This window comes from Lonchura striata, chromosome 4 (genome assembly GCF_050655825.1).
Source record: "Lonchura striata isolate lonStrDom1 chromosome 4, ASM5065582v1, whole genome shotgun sequence".
In the NCBI taxonomy this organism is placed as follows: domain Eukaryota; kingdom Metazoa; phylum Chordata; class Aves; order Passeriformes; family Estrildidae; genus Lonchura; species Lonchura striata.
The window spans coordinates 74,999,901-75,015,046 of NC_140706.1; positions in this window are offsets into that span (position 1 = coordinate 74,999,901).

Sequence of the window (15,146 nt, forward strand, 5' to 3'; positions counted from 1 at the left end):
GAGAGAAGAAATGCAGACAGGTTTTATGTAAAATACAAAAATCCAAATTTGAAACTGATTTCTGACAAACTAAACCACAGAGCCACCTTCCTGATGTCTCCTGCTATGGTGGACTCTATGCTATACTGCTTTTTATATGTTCATAAGCATCCCATACTTAGCTACCTCTTCTGGGAAGCAGGTCCTGAAGGGGGTAGATGGTGTTTCTACTGCAGTGAAACTTTCTTTCACTGCAGTACAAGAAATCAGAATACCCAAAAAGAAATAACTCCACTCCTTAAGGAGTGTGTACTAGATTCTGAACTCTTCTATGGCAACAAAATTATTTTAGCATAACAGAACTAGTGCAAGCTTTTACTTTAAATAGGAACAGCAAGACAGACATCTGTCCTTTACTAGACTTTAATATGTTCAAATCCATTTCAGTGACTTCAAGAAAACTGGTAGTTAAAAGAGAGCTTTTTCCAGAGAAAGGGAAAAGGAGTTGCCCTCATAGCTGCAAGAAACTTGGGAGAGATGAATAAGAGTTTTTGATCAAGTTAGAGGTTCCAAAAATTAATTTCCTTTCTCTCTTACTCAATCAAATACATTAAAAACAAATATTCTTACTGCTTTCATTAGTGATTGGGTACAGCACCAATACCTGTACCAAAACCTAACAATGAGTGCTAAAGAAAGAGGGGAAACTACTGAAAAAACAAGGCATATCAATGATCTTGGCAATAAAGTTGCTGAGGTCAAGAACGAAGAAGCACAGGAATATAGAGTAGAAGCATGGCTTTTATGCTGCATTCCAAACAGCCCAGAGAATGCTATCCTAAATTACATTTCTCTCTTTGGAGAGAAATTTTACCATCTCTTGCTAAAGCAGCAGGCAGAAATCACCATTTCCTGACAGCAATATGCGACCATCACAAACAAGCTTTCTGAAGGCAGTAGTTCTGTTTGCTATGTATCCTATGAAGAATGGCAGTTTTATAGAGGAAAACACTGGGAACTACCATAGTTAAATATTGTGACACAGACTTGAGCACAGACTTCTCTTGTTCAGGTCTGAACAGGGGTTTCTTTTGCATGTACCCAACGAAAAAAGAATCTGCAATGGGCATGCATAGCTGAAAAACATAAGCACACACACATATATTTGGCATGCATACTTTTGTTGTGTCCATTACACCAACAGACTGTTATTTTCCTAACTTATCAGATTGCATCACAATCATTTCCCAACCTCACTAATACAAAATTTAAAATGTAAGGTATTTAATCTCATGTATGCTCTTAGTATTGTTGCACATTTTTAAGAGGCTGATTACAAAGATAAAATACCTCTATAACCAACCTTTGACAAATAATTTTTTGTATAAGGATATTCCAAGTACTAGTTGCCATCCTTTTTTTTAATTTTTTTTTTTTTTTTTTTTTTTTTTTTTTGGCAAAACATCAGTTATATTCCAGTTTGGAGACTTAAATCTTTGGGGAATTTTTCTTCATTACAGCAGTTTCTAATAAACAATGTAGTCTCCTGGTTCTTACTAATGAAATAAGACATTTTTATGGAATGAAAAAGGACAAATATCAAGGGGGAAAAAAGTTTCTGTTTCTGAGCTCTAAGGCTAGAGCATTTAGTGGTATTTACTGAAAAAATGCTTGTGTATTATTTTGAAAAACAAATATTCTTTGTAAGGGAAAATTAAAATATTTTATTATTATTACCACAGACAATCCATTTACTGAATGTTTCTGCCAACCACACACACAACCCAACATCCAAAGCACCATTTAGCAAGCCAGAAATATATTGTCTTTTGAAGTATGTGTTAGGGACCATAATAAACAGGAGTCAAGAGGAAGAGTGTTACTGCAGGAGGCAAATGAGTTATGTTAGCACAGCCAGAAAGAACAAAGCAGAAATTTGGTAGAAAGCTTTGAATTACTGTCAGATGAAAGAAGCAAAACCATTAAATTTAATGGCAGAGATAGATGGAGAATAAATTATGAGTGAACTGGACTACCTAAGATTCTTAAAACTGTCTGAACAGTTTAATTGACTAAATGACCCTGTATTTCCAATATATTAGCATAGTTACAATATGCCTAAATCCATCAAAATAATGTTTATTTTCTGTACCTATTCTTCAAAACCTGTTTTATAAAACTATGTGAGTCCCAAGTACTGTTTTCCAGTCTCCTATTCTTGAGGGTTTCCTTCTGTTTTGTTCTTGAGATCAGTCTATAAATAACATTTATTACTTTTAGATAACTTGAAGAGTTGTTAGATCAACCAGAAAAGTGAAAAATTGATTAGCAATACAGTATTATCAACTTCAGGCCATCATCATTGCCACTTCTGATGACTTCCATAAGTCTGACATTAGATGTGATCATTAGATCATCTATCTAGTCTGCCTAGAATTAATCAAGGACCAGACTAGATTTCAGAATTTGGCCCACCAAAATCATCTCTAGGAATCTTTCTCTCTAGCCCCTACCATTACTGCTTGCCTCATGCCTCCAGGTATGAGAAGCTTTCAGCTTAATTAATTTTATCCCATCTATTGTAACTAACTGCCTGTCTTCTCATTACTTTTATAGGTATCAAAGCCCACTAAGCTCTTTACTTTCTTGGTATTTCATGGCAATAATTTCCATAAGCTAATTATGTATAGGGTAGAAAAATGCCTTCTTTAAATCTCTGTCATGTCTCTCAGCACAAGCATCCCTTCATCTCCCACAGTTCCACAGCCAGTTTTGTACGCCTCAGAAATCTCTTGCTTGGTGTCCAGACCCCCAGAAAATTATCTGATAACCCTCACAGTCCCTGGCCACTGCTCCTTCTCATCAAACTTGGATCCCAGTGAAGACATCCACATTTTCCTTTGCTAATTGAGTTCACCTGTAACATTTTCTTAGCATCCAAAGCAACTGGCCCTGTGTTCCCCAAAGCGATCACGCCTTTCGTGTGCTGATTCTGGTTTGCATGCGTGTGCCCCCAGCTGACCAGTTTTCACGTGTCTAACATCATTTGTTACTCTATCTCTCTTTTTTACCTGTCCTTGTCAGCACTCCAGGCCAAAACAACTCTGTGACTTCACCTCTGTATAATGTCTCTTCACCTCCTTCTCCAGAAACTGATCTCCCCCTATCACAGTTATTTATTTATCCCATAATTTCCTGTCCTTACTGCCTTTTGTTATCTTCATGTAATGATTTTTCAGACAAACTTTTCCAAACCTTTTCATAAGGTTTTATATTTGAATAGAAGGTTCTGACTGAACAATGAACCCCGAGGAAGGAAGGCAAATGAAATAAAAAGCTTATGCAATAGAGAGCCTCTACTGGTCTTTCTGCGATCACCAACATTTTGGAAAGTAGAAACTGGAAGAACTTTCTGCTGAGTGCACAACAGGGTTTATCTTTAGCTTTAATCATTAATAAATCTGCTATAATTCTTTAGCATTCATTTCTTCTAAATATTCTGGGGAGAAACCAACAGTCAAAGTCTTTATACATCATTCATACATATCTCATTTCTTCTCTACTTCATTAGGAAATACTTGTAGATGTTATCTATGGCATGTGAGAATTCTTTAAAAAAATGTTTTGATTATACTTAAAAATTGACACTCTCTGATGGCAAAATGCTAATTTAAAAAAAAAAGATACTCTTTCTTTTATTATCTGTCAGAATGACACATCAAGTTAGCAATTTTTAAATTACATTTGATTGAAATATAGGCAGATTTTAATTAAATGTTTTATGTACAAATGGGGCTTATAAAAGTAGACCAAAAGCTATGATATACTCCCAACTAAGTTTCCTTGATCTAGACACATTTTGCGTTTTCATACACTTGCCTGAAATACTAATTTTTTTTCTTTTTTCCTCTAGTAGAGGACTCTCTCTTTGTCAATTAATCTGCTGTTAAAATTAAGAAAACAGTGTAACAGAATTATAATTTTAATTGTAAAAATTGAATTGCCTTGGGGACACATGAGCTAATAAGAAACATATTTAATAAATAAAGAGAAGAGCATAATTTACTTTGAGTAATTAAACAGAATCCTGAAGGGCCATGATGTTCTGTATTACCAACAGGTAAATCTTCTGGGAGACACAGCAAAGCATTTTGTATCAACAAAGCTGTTGATGCAATCAATAATCAAATAATGGATTAAGTGGGTGTCGTGGTTTCATGTTAGCCACTGTGAAGAAAATTAATGCTACCCCAGCCAAAGCAGCACAGCAAAATATGTACTCTATGAAATAGATGAAAACTCTATGTGGAGAGTGCAATTAGCTATAGATGGCAGTGATTGTCCCTCTGTACTCGGCACTGGCTCAGGCCACACATTTCCTTTCCCTTTCCTTCCTTGGATTCTATACTGTATAAGGTAATTTCAAAGATACCTCATTAATTTAACTACTTCCAACCTGAAAGTCTAAAATCCTCACTCTTTCATGGTATCAGTTTCTCAGGTTTGTCACTGCCACAGTTGCAGACGTATTTGCTGAGGAGAAAGTCCCAGCCCCTTTCCAGGGCTCTGATTTCTCTTTGAGAGGATTAGCCTCTTATGACAGAGAAAGTTCCTTTATTTGAACAGAAAACAAAGCACAGCAGCTTACAAAATGAGATTTCAGAATAGTTTCGTCCATTTAAGTAGCCAAAGCCGTTAACAAATCGGGTCATTAAGCTTTTATGAAAGAAGCTGTCTGCACTGTATTATTACTTCTGAAATCACAGTTTATTGGCCTAGTTTACAGAATCTAAAGAAAAAGTAAGTCTTCAAGAAACAGAGATGGGCAATGTATTATGCAATCAAAACCCAAAAGCAACCTGAGACTCATTAGTGCTCCCTAAAATTAACATACATATTTTGTGTCTTCCTTCTGGCCAGTCTGATGCTGAAGATCAATAGATCCAAATCTATTCTGACAATCATTCTTTTTCTAACCTCTTTAGGAGGTCTGAAATAAAGCTATTCAATGGTAACATTGCAGAGGTTAGAACAATTAAATAGCTACTAGGATTCTTGCTCTTCCATGTCACAAGTAAAATACCTCAAAAACAATTTGGTTATCTAGAACACCACAAGAAATAAGATACACGATGAGTGATTCCTTGTCCTGATATAGAGACTAGCAAGCATCTCCCCTCAAAAGCTACACATTCCTGCCCAATTACTTTGTTGTTGAATTTAGTTTCATTTCATGCAAGAAGTCCAGACAAAGGTTAAAATATTTTTTCAAGTGGACTATCTCTTGAAGCCCAGAACTCATACTCTGCAGTCCTAGTTTGTCTGTGGAGGCCCATCAAACTCTAGTGGCAATAGCATAGAGAGTGGTGGTCAAAGCAGATTAGTTTCCATTAATCACAAAATTTTTGATGGACTGTACTGATTTTATCTCAACTAATTGATAACCTAACGTGTATTTTAAGGGGTTGGCAGTCATTTGATATAAACATAAATGCTGCTACAGAAACAGGCCAACAAGAACTACAGCCCAGTCTCTAAAAAAACCATCAATCAGTTTTAAACAAAATTAAAACATGTTAGTCTGTAGTAGCTTCATTTCAAAACAATAAACCATCTGCCTCATTAAAATATCAAGACTACTCATCCTTTACTTCCTCTTGGCTAAATCTGTCCTTCTCAAAACTGTTGAGCTGTAGCCAGGCCTAATTCTCCATCCTTTCAAGAGCTGCTCCTGCTCTGAATAACTGAGCCTCGTCAGCTGGCTCCCACCCAAGAAGTGATGCCCACGCCTCGCAGCTGGAGCACAGCATGCCATTATTACCTCCATGCTCAGGAAGGTGACTATCACTGCCAGAGATAGCAGGGCAAAGTGGCAGCTGTTCCAATAGACCCACTTATCTGTCCCCGACAGAAAATCTGTATCTTCACAAGAAATAAAAAATACTATGGGTGATTATTTGTCCTAATTTAGAGACTAGCAAGCATCTCCCCCTCAAGAAATCTTTCCAGCTAGTTCAATGAAAACACTGCTAATATTCCCTTATGAAAACTCCATCAAACAAACATTTCATCTTATAGAAAAGCACTCTGGATTATTCTTAACCAGAAATTGACCTGTCACATGATAAAGATTTTGTTGCAGAATGATGAGACAAATATTTGAGAGAAAAAGTAAATATACATCAAAATACATTTAGAATTCAAAATACATTTCTTTTCCCTGGAATAGAATGAGCTGATTAATCTACAATGTGTGGCCTAAAGCATGAGTCAAAAAAGACCAGAGTGGTAAATCTTATCCAGAATAACAAATAGCTCAGAGGTTTTATATCAGCACTATCAAAATAACAGAAAATATCAAAATAATTATGAGTGGCACTAGGATAAAAGCTCAACAATTATCAGAGGCAGCCAGAAATATTTAGGATAGAGTTCTTCAGGGGGGAAAAAAAATCCACAGAGAGCCCTTGGATTTTGTGGAAGAAATATAACTTCATTCAATTCCTAGAGAAATCTTCTTGTACGTTTGTGACAGATATTTGACTAACAGCTGCTTAAAAATTAGAAAAAAACAGTGCCTCCTTTATCTCAGTCACTAGTATACACTGTTATACACACCTTTAGCAGTGTATACTATGTTACCTGCAGAAAAATGGGACCACCTCTTCAGCACTGAGGGAAAACAGCAGCTTATTCAAAATGGTTTTGTTTAGATATGTAAATATGATGTTTTCAGTTCCTTCAATTATACTGGTGATGTAGGCTCAGTCTGTAATTCACTTTAAACTCTATATTCTGAGGAATTATTGCTGGGTTATTACCCTCTAAGCATAGCATTTGTCAGCAGGATATAATTCAAAAGGGGGAAAACCATAAAAGAAAAAAACAGGCAAGAACCTGTTGAGTCAAATTTTTTGGTTCTAATATACAAATATACAATAATATACAGAATTTCTTGTTATCTCAGAAATAACTAGCGCCCTACTAGGCTTGACACCATAAATAAGCAGGAGAAAAGTGCTTTCAATGGTAACACTGGACTCACTAATAAAATGCTGAAGACAACTGGACTCAGGATAGATGCTGCCCTGAACAATGAACATCCCTAATCTGGCAGTGCACCAGCCACCAAACAGCTTTAGAAGTTTTACTAAATTTAATGAGAAAAGTGCTGATTATCTCCCCTTGCTCTGAGAATGTCTTAAATTAGAAATGGGGGGGTATTCTATTCCTATCTTTTATCTCTTCCACAACCAATCCTCCCTCTGGGGACACATCTGCTGTCAATGGGCAGTTGAGTGCCACAGCTGTGACTGAGAAATTCCATCATCCCACTGGGAGATGTTCCACCCAGGGGGAGAAGCCAGGCACTCCTACCTGGAGATAATCTGAGATCTGGAAAACCACAGCAGCCTTCCCCACTGCATTCCCAGAGGAGCCCAGGCCCTGGAGCTCCAAGGAAAACTCCCCCCTTGTGCAGATCCTGCTCCAGCAGAAGCACAGCTGGCACTGCAGGAGGGCTGAGCCTCCCTGGGATGGGGCTGAGCCACCTCCCTGACACACAGGCTGTCAGATTCTGACTCTGGAAGTGTTGTTTTGCATTACTGTATTGTTTATTTTACTTTTATTTTCTCCCCAAATGAAGAACTGCTATTCCCGTTCCCATATCTTTACCCGAGAGCCCCTTTAATTGCAAAATTGTAACAATTCAGAGAAGAGTTTACATTTTCTATTTCAGGGGAGGTTTCTGCCTTCCTTAACAGACACCCGTCTTTTCAAACCAAGACAGAATTAAGGTTTGGAGGAATTTATCAAAATCAGCTCTTCCTTGATCCTTCATGCAGTGGAAGAAGTCTTGGACTTCAATAAAGACCATTCCATTGCTGTTCACTTGGAGTTCTGTGAATAATTTTTATTCCAAATATTGCTGGTTTAATCAGAAAATTTACTGAGCTATTTTATTCCATAAGACTTCATCTACCTTCGGACACTCCTTTCCCTCCCTCTCTGTATTTACGATACCTATTGTGCCAATTTGTTACACAGCAGTTACTCACTCCTGAAAATTCCAGGTCCCTTTTTCATAACAATGATAGATGCATCCAACAAGCCACAGAAAAGTAAACTTGGCAATATTTTCTTCTTCCAGCTCCATTTCTGATCTGTTTCTACATTGACTCTTTTCCTCCAGTTCAGGAAAAATGCTGTCTCTGAGCTCATATCAATTTTAATATTTACAACCTGCCAGAATGATTCACGTTCTTTACCGAAGCCTTAGCTCATGTGTTTAATTGATCAGGTCCCCAATCCCTGTCTTTAACATGAGCATTAAATCAATCTCTTAGAGTTGGCAACATCCCTCACAGTAGGTAAAAAGACATTTTTAGTATAGATAAAAGAAGGATACCTAATTCCTGTTTAGTTAAGCTTTGATCAATTATAACACTTGGGAAGTTTCAAGAGGCTTATATAAATAATTAGGTGGAAGTAAGAGGCAGTACAGTGACAAGAAGCTGTTTGTTGTTCAGCATCAGTGCCAGGCTCCATCTTTCCTTGTGAGCACACACAGAGCCTCCTGCCTCAACACCCCACGTGCTCCCAAAGGTGAGATCTCGGTGCTGCACAGAATTGTACAGCCTCTCCATCCTTCCCCACCTCTGTGCTCCCAATTTACTGACACAACACACAGAAGCCAAGGGCAAGTATAAATTTCACTCCATGAGAAAAACTAAAATGGTGATGAATGGGGCTGCTCAGGTTCTGAAAGGTTTTTCCAGAAATCAAATTAAAACGGTTTGTGAAAACAGACAGATTAAGAGAAATTTTTTTTGGTAAATAGATATAGTTTTCTGCAAGCCCACAGACTGTAGCAGTGCATTGTCCCCTAACAGCTTTATACTCCATCTCAAAGAGTGAAAGATCCAAGCTGAAGCCAGGGAACACAAAATCCCTCCAGCCTTGAGTGATCCTGCCAGCCATGAGACAAGTAGCTCTGCAGAACAAGTGCTAAATGTCCTGTTTACTGTTAACTGAATGTCAGTGAAAAACACCAAAAAAAAAAGTGATTTTCTGTTTTCATTAATCACCTTGCTCCTTTCTATCAGCCTTATTTATTTAACATAACCGGACAAACACACTGGCATATCCTTAACTACAGAAGGAAAACCAGCCAACAAATTCTTGCAATTCATTGGGTAAGATATTCCAAACTGAAGTGACCACAAAGGTTTTATAGCACCTTGAACAGCTTTAAATATCCTCACTTATATCTGATCCTTCAGACAGTATAGTTAGGCCAATTTCACATTTAATTTCTCACTTTTATAAAGCTTGACTCTTCCACCTCAGCATATCTTAAAAATCAAAGACATTCCTTGCAATAATAAAATAACTACTTTCAAGGATACAAGAGATAATTTGATGATCATTCTTTAAAACAGGAACTTAAACCTTTTTACTGTGGAGTTGATGGCATAAAATTATATCCATACATAAATGCTCTACTGCACCTTTATTATCATTTTGAAATACTGACTTCTCACAGTTGGTCTGAAACAAGGAGGCAAATCTTGAGGGCAGAATTTGATAGGAGCATCTGCCTTTTCTGTCAGTCTTTACCAAAAAAGAGCCTGTAGCTTGATTTTAACACTAGTAATTTAAGGGTTAGGTTTAGTTTGATATTAGATCCAGTAATTTTTGGTTGATTTCAGTAAAATGTATTTTTATGATGTTAAGAATAGTTCCAGACATTGACAGACGAGGATTCATTTGAGCTTCATATTTAAAGGTAATGTTATATATGTACTTACACTTGTACATTTCTTTTCTCCTATTTTGTTTGTTTTTTAGTGAAATAAATATATTCTTGTTTACTGAATATAAAACAAGAAGAGGATAACATCTCTTTGCAAACACATCTGGGTGAGCAGGCTTTGCTCCTCTGGGTAATTCTTTCAATAGAGCTACTCACATGAAAAAGCAGCTCATGTGGGTGTGCAGCGAGTTACTGCACAGTGAGGATTGTTATCCAGTAGTACAGATTTTTACCATTTCCCAAAAGTCTTACTAAAAGAAGATCATGAAATAATTGCTCTGTATCCTCTTGCTGTCACTCTTTCTCCATTTCCCTCGCCTCCTTCCCCCCCTCAAGCTGTTCAGCACTATAAAAGAGATAGTTACAAACTCCAGAATTGTAAGAAAGTGGTTGAAAGTTGAAAACTTCTTTACACTTTTCCTCTCCTCTCTCTAATTGAAAAATGTCTGAGGTTTGTGTTTCTAAACCTAAAATCCAAACTGTTTCTTTCATGTGTCTGTTATGACATGCTGCACTCTGGAGCAAATGCTTACACAGCCAGGAGCAGGAATTGCAGAGGAAGCAGGAACAAATGTCTCAGCTGCAGCAGCTCTGTCTGCCACCAGCATAACTGGTTGGGTCTGAGCTGGGAGCTCACATCCTCAATCTCACAAATGAATAAAGTTATTAGAATAACTAAAAAAAATAATTTTCAGCAATAAAATAATAAAGCATTTAACAGAATTTCTTGCTATCAACTTTTACTGGAAGTTCACTGGCTAAAGTACAGACTTAGTAGTGAAATACAATCTTCACTCAAAATGCCATTGAAATTCACCTGTTCTGTAGAGCTCATGGCTGCTCACTCACTGGGTAGCATATTCATTGTAATAATTCACACTAAATTCACAGGAAAAAGAGGGACAGATAACTAAAAAGATCTGCTCTAACCATTGTATTTCAGCATTTTCTTAGCAACTTTTTTTGAGTATTCAGGAGCTTCAATTCCTAACTGATTCAGTATATGTGGATGGGAGAACAAAAGCATGAAAAAGATCACTAATAGGCAACAGGATAACATCTAAAATAAAACTCCCTTTATGTACATTCCATTTAGGTTTCAGAGGAAACCAGTACTATTTTCATGGCTCTCACACATTGCTGCCATAGAGTCAATCACACAAATAATCAGTATTGTTACACCTATTTTCACTGCCTGCTGATTAACAAGAACAAAATATTCTGCACCACTTTATTAAGGTCAGAAAATTATTTATGGAAAAAATATGAGGTATACACACCTATTCACACATAAGTTCACAAGTATATGCATATGGCATTCATAACACTTAATCCTTTTTCCTTTAATTCCATAGCACTACTAACATTCATCAGCGATGTAGGCAAATCAAAATCCCAAGTACCTTTACAAGAATAATCTCTAGTTTCATGTTCACTCTGAAATCATCTGGTGAATAATCTTTACTGTTCTGGTTAGCAAAAAGGAGAAGACAGTTTTTGGTTACAGCCTGGAACTGGGAGATTATTACAATTTTTTGTTAACAAAGCATCTTACATTAGAGCTTTTATAACAGAGCTTTAATTTGTTTCTGTCCTAAAATGAATTGAGTGAAGAGGTAACTTTCAAGCACTACATTTAAGCATATTTCCACAGAATAAATTAATTCTATACCTGCATACAGCACAACATGCATCAGCTATGATGTAAAATTTCTATCACCCAACCAAAGAGACTGGATTTCACAGTAACCATTGGATTTATCACTTTCCCATCTTCTCCAGGGTTGGTGAGAAACTTACAGAACTGCTTATGAAGATCAAATACTTTTGCTTTAAGCAAACACATGCTGGCACCAAACAGCAGGTCTCTCAGGTTTGGGGTTTTATTGACGGAAAAATATCTTCAGGCTATTATGAAAAGATCTTTGCATTTCTAAGACACAGCTCCAATGATACAGATTAGCTACTGTTGCATTATCTAACTGCCAATTGTATAGTTTTAGTGGTGACAACTACAAATAGGTGATACTATCTATAGAAGTTTAAATATTTTGTATATCTTTGTCGCGTGTCCCTGTGCTCCTCCTTTGATTTCAAAGAAAAAGTCTTCTTTCTGATCACAAAACCTCAAATAAGTAGACTTCCTGAAAACATTTCCTACTTTTCTCTGAAGTGGAAGTTTGTTTTGACAAGTACATGTGCTACTCCACATACCACAGAGAATTTCTTACAGATGCTCTCAAATCCAGAGTGATCCACCACCCCACTATTCTCAGGAGCCATCATCATCATGTTTAACAGCCAGAACACAAGTCAGAAGAGATTAAAGTGGTGAGAAATGCATGGAGAGCCTGTTGGGACCTCCCATCTTTTAAGCATCTCTCCCAGCCAAAAGTAAAAATAAATTCTTGCTTATTGTTAGTGGATCCAATTCCACAGCACAGTATTCTGAGCTTTACTTTTAATAAAGGTTTACTTTAATAAGGTTTCAACAGTCCCCCTGTAGCAGGGAGGCAATCCTTGATGCAACCACTCAAGTTTAGAATTCAAAAAAAATCTTCATTAATTTTTTTTTTTTTGGTTTACCATACTGATTCATGGTATGCTGCCTCTACTAATTAAATTAATAGCTACACTTGCTTACTAAAGAGATTAAGTGCTGCATTGCCCTCACTCGGCAGGTTAGTTGCTAGGCAGCTCTCGCTGGGGATTTGGCACTGTGCTCTTATCTCCAAAGACAAAGGATCTTTCACGAGGAGAATGAATGCTACACTGCCCTCACTGAGAGCATTCATCTCCATTTTTATATCTCAATAGCTCTCTTTTAATTATTTTCATCATTTGGTGCATTCTAGTGTTGCAAGCCTGTTTAATCTGGAGTATATTTCTACTGCTATGCTATGGATTGCTTCCATTTTTCACTCCCTTGCCAGTTTACAACCTGAAGATTTATTTCAAGTCACACATGAAGGTCTTGCACTTCAGAGCTTGCCAACTATTGCTACTGCAGTAATATTCAGTCTGACGTTTAAGCCCTTCTCAATATTTTTCTATCCACTGAACTGTTAGTTTTCAATTTTTTTTTTGTTTTTTTTTTTTTTTACCTTGTTCACTCCATCCTATACTTCAGTTCATACCTGGGAAGTTATACCTTTGATCAGCAGCCTCAGTGTGCAAAAAACTTTGTCAGTGGACATAGCCAAGGTGTGATTTATGGCACCAGCAGCCTGGGCTTATTTTCTGCTCAGCAGCTGGACCTCCAGGTAGCCAGAGATGGCTGCACTAACCCCTCTGCAGTATCCAGATGACGTCCAAAGAATAAAAGACAACTTGTTTTCTCATGGGCAATCTGACCTATTTTTCCTAGTGAATGGATCCACATCCTTGCACCACATCAACAGCTGGGAAAACACAGCTCAGCTCCTCAGATCACAGCAAAACTGAAAACACAGTTCCTGTTCTCCAAAACAAACCCATCCAGACCCAAGGATTTAGTGAAGTGTTCAGGTCTAAGCTGGAAACAAAATTTCTTCCTGGACTCTGCCACATATTTAAAAATAAATAAAAAAAAATATAATACAGATCTTAAAAGTGATATGTGAATCAGCATTTTTCAGAATTCCTTGTAAAATAATGTCATGATTACTGAGTAGGAGAAAACAAATTGCAGCTGAAAAACACAGTCCTTTTCTCACTTATTTTCTATATTACATGACGATTTACCAGGTACTTTATTTATTAAATCAAAATAAATAAAATTATTTGTTTGCATTTTTGTATAGCTATACCATGGAAATTTATGTCAACTTGCGTTTTGCTATTTTGCTTTTTGTCATGCATCCATTTCTGAGTACTCACTACCCTCTAGATGTTACTCAGGTAACATTATTGTTCCAGAAAGCTCCATTTGACTGGATGGGCCAAATCTTAGAGAGTTTGAGAGAGAAAAACCTGAATAATTAATAAAATATCCATACAAATCCAAATTCCATTGTTGAAGAGAGAAATAACATAATTCATATTCTTTTTTATGAATATGTGAGCAGAGTCAAGTTGAAACATTTTTATAAATAAGGGGTCTACCCTTTTGTCCAATTGTGAGAACTGGCAAGGTTTCTTGCAATTATGTAAAGCCAAAACCTGTCAGCAGCACTGCATTTTTTTGTCCCCAAACTATACTGCCTGTGGATAATACAAAGAAAAAGAAAGACAGCACAAGTCAATCAGTTCTGCTTCTGAAAAGGTCAAAATATGGACATTTTAAGGCTCAGCTGAAACAAAGGAGAATGATTATATCTTTTAAAATTGTCAGAAAAAAACTAGAAAGGAAGGACATGGTAATGTTGAATTCATAAGTGTATATCATTCTTTTGTTTCTAAACAAAGGTTAAATCATGTATTAGATGCATCAAAGATCTTGATCTTTTTCAGCATTCAAGGAACTGGGATGCTACAACAACAAAACAAAAATCAAACTGTCAATTTTTTTTCAGTAAATATCAAACTGATGACTGCTTAGAGAAAAACACAAGGTAACCACCCTGCTGGCACCTTTATTTCCTCTTATATGTCAGTTTCTTTTGACATTTCATGGAGAAATATTAATAATATTCAAAAGTTTACCTGAAAATTTACCTCCTCTGGGACATCAGTTTGAAGGATAATCTGCTAATGATGCATTACTTACAGGGAAATATTTGAAACTGACATACATAATTTATACCATAAAGCCCCACATAAAACTGGTTTTTAACTCTTTTATTAGCACATTAAAAAGTGCTTTAGAAAGATGAGAATATAGAGCAGAGCCTACAGTTTTAAGAGTCAAGGAAAAACACTGCACTTGATTCTCAAGCAACCAGGACAAAAATTCTGCTAAGAGTGTATACAGTTCTGTGGCTTTGAATAACGAAATATCAGCAAAATTTCTGATCTACATACGATAAAATCTTACTATTGTAATGATAGTAATCACAAAGTAGTTCAACAATACACTGATTCTTGAAGTCAGGGGTGGTCTTGGAATCCTTTCCCTTTTGACCTGTTTTTATACAGGAAAGCACATCCACATCCACAGGCTTTGCTACTCAAGATTTGCAGCTATGACAAAGCAAAAATAAAACCAAACCAAACCAGACAGCTGAACGAATCAGGATTCTTAACTTTCACCTTGGTTATATAAGCAAACAATATTGAAACATCCAGCTGCTTGAAAATCTATAGAAAGCTGTATAAGAGGTGATGCATAATGAAGGGCTTAGAAGTCAGTATGATAGAACTGGTCTACTTTCACTTCAAATATTTTGAAAAGAGACAACAGGTTTTCTTGTTGGCTTGTCACAAATTGTTGATT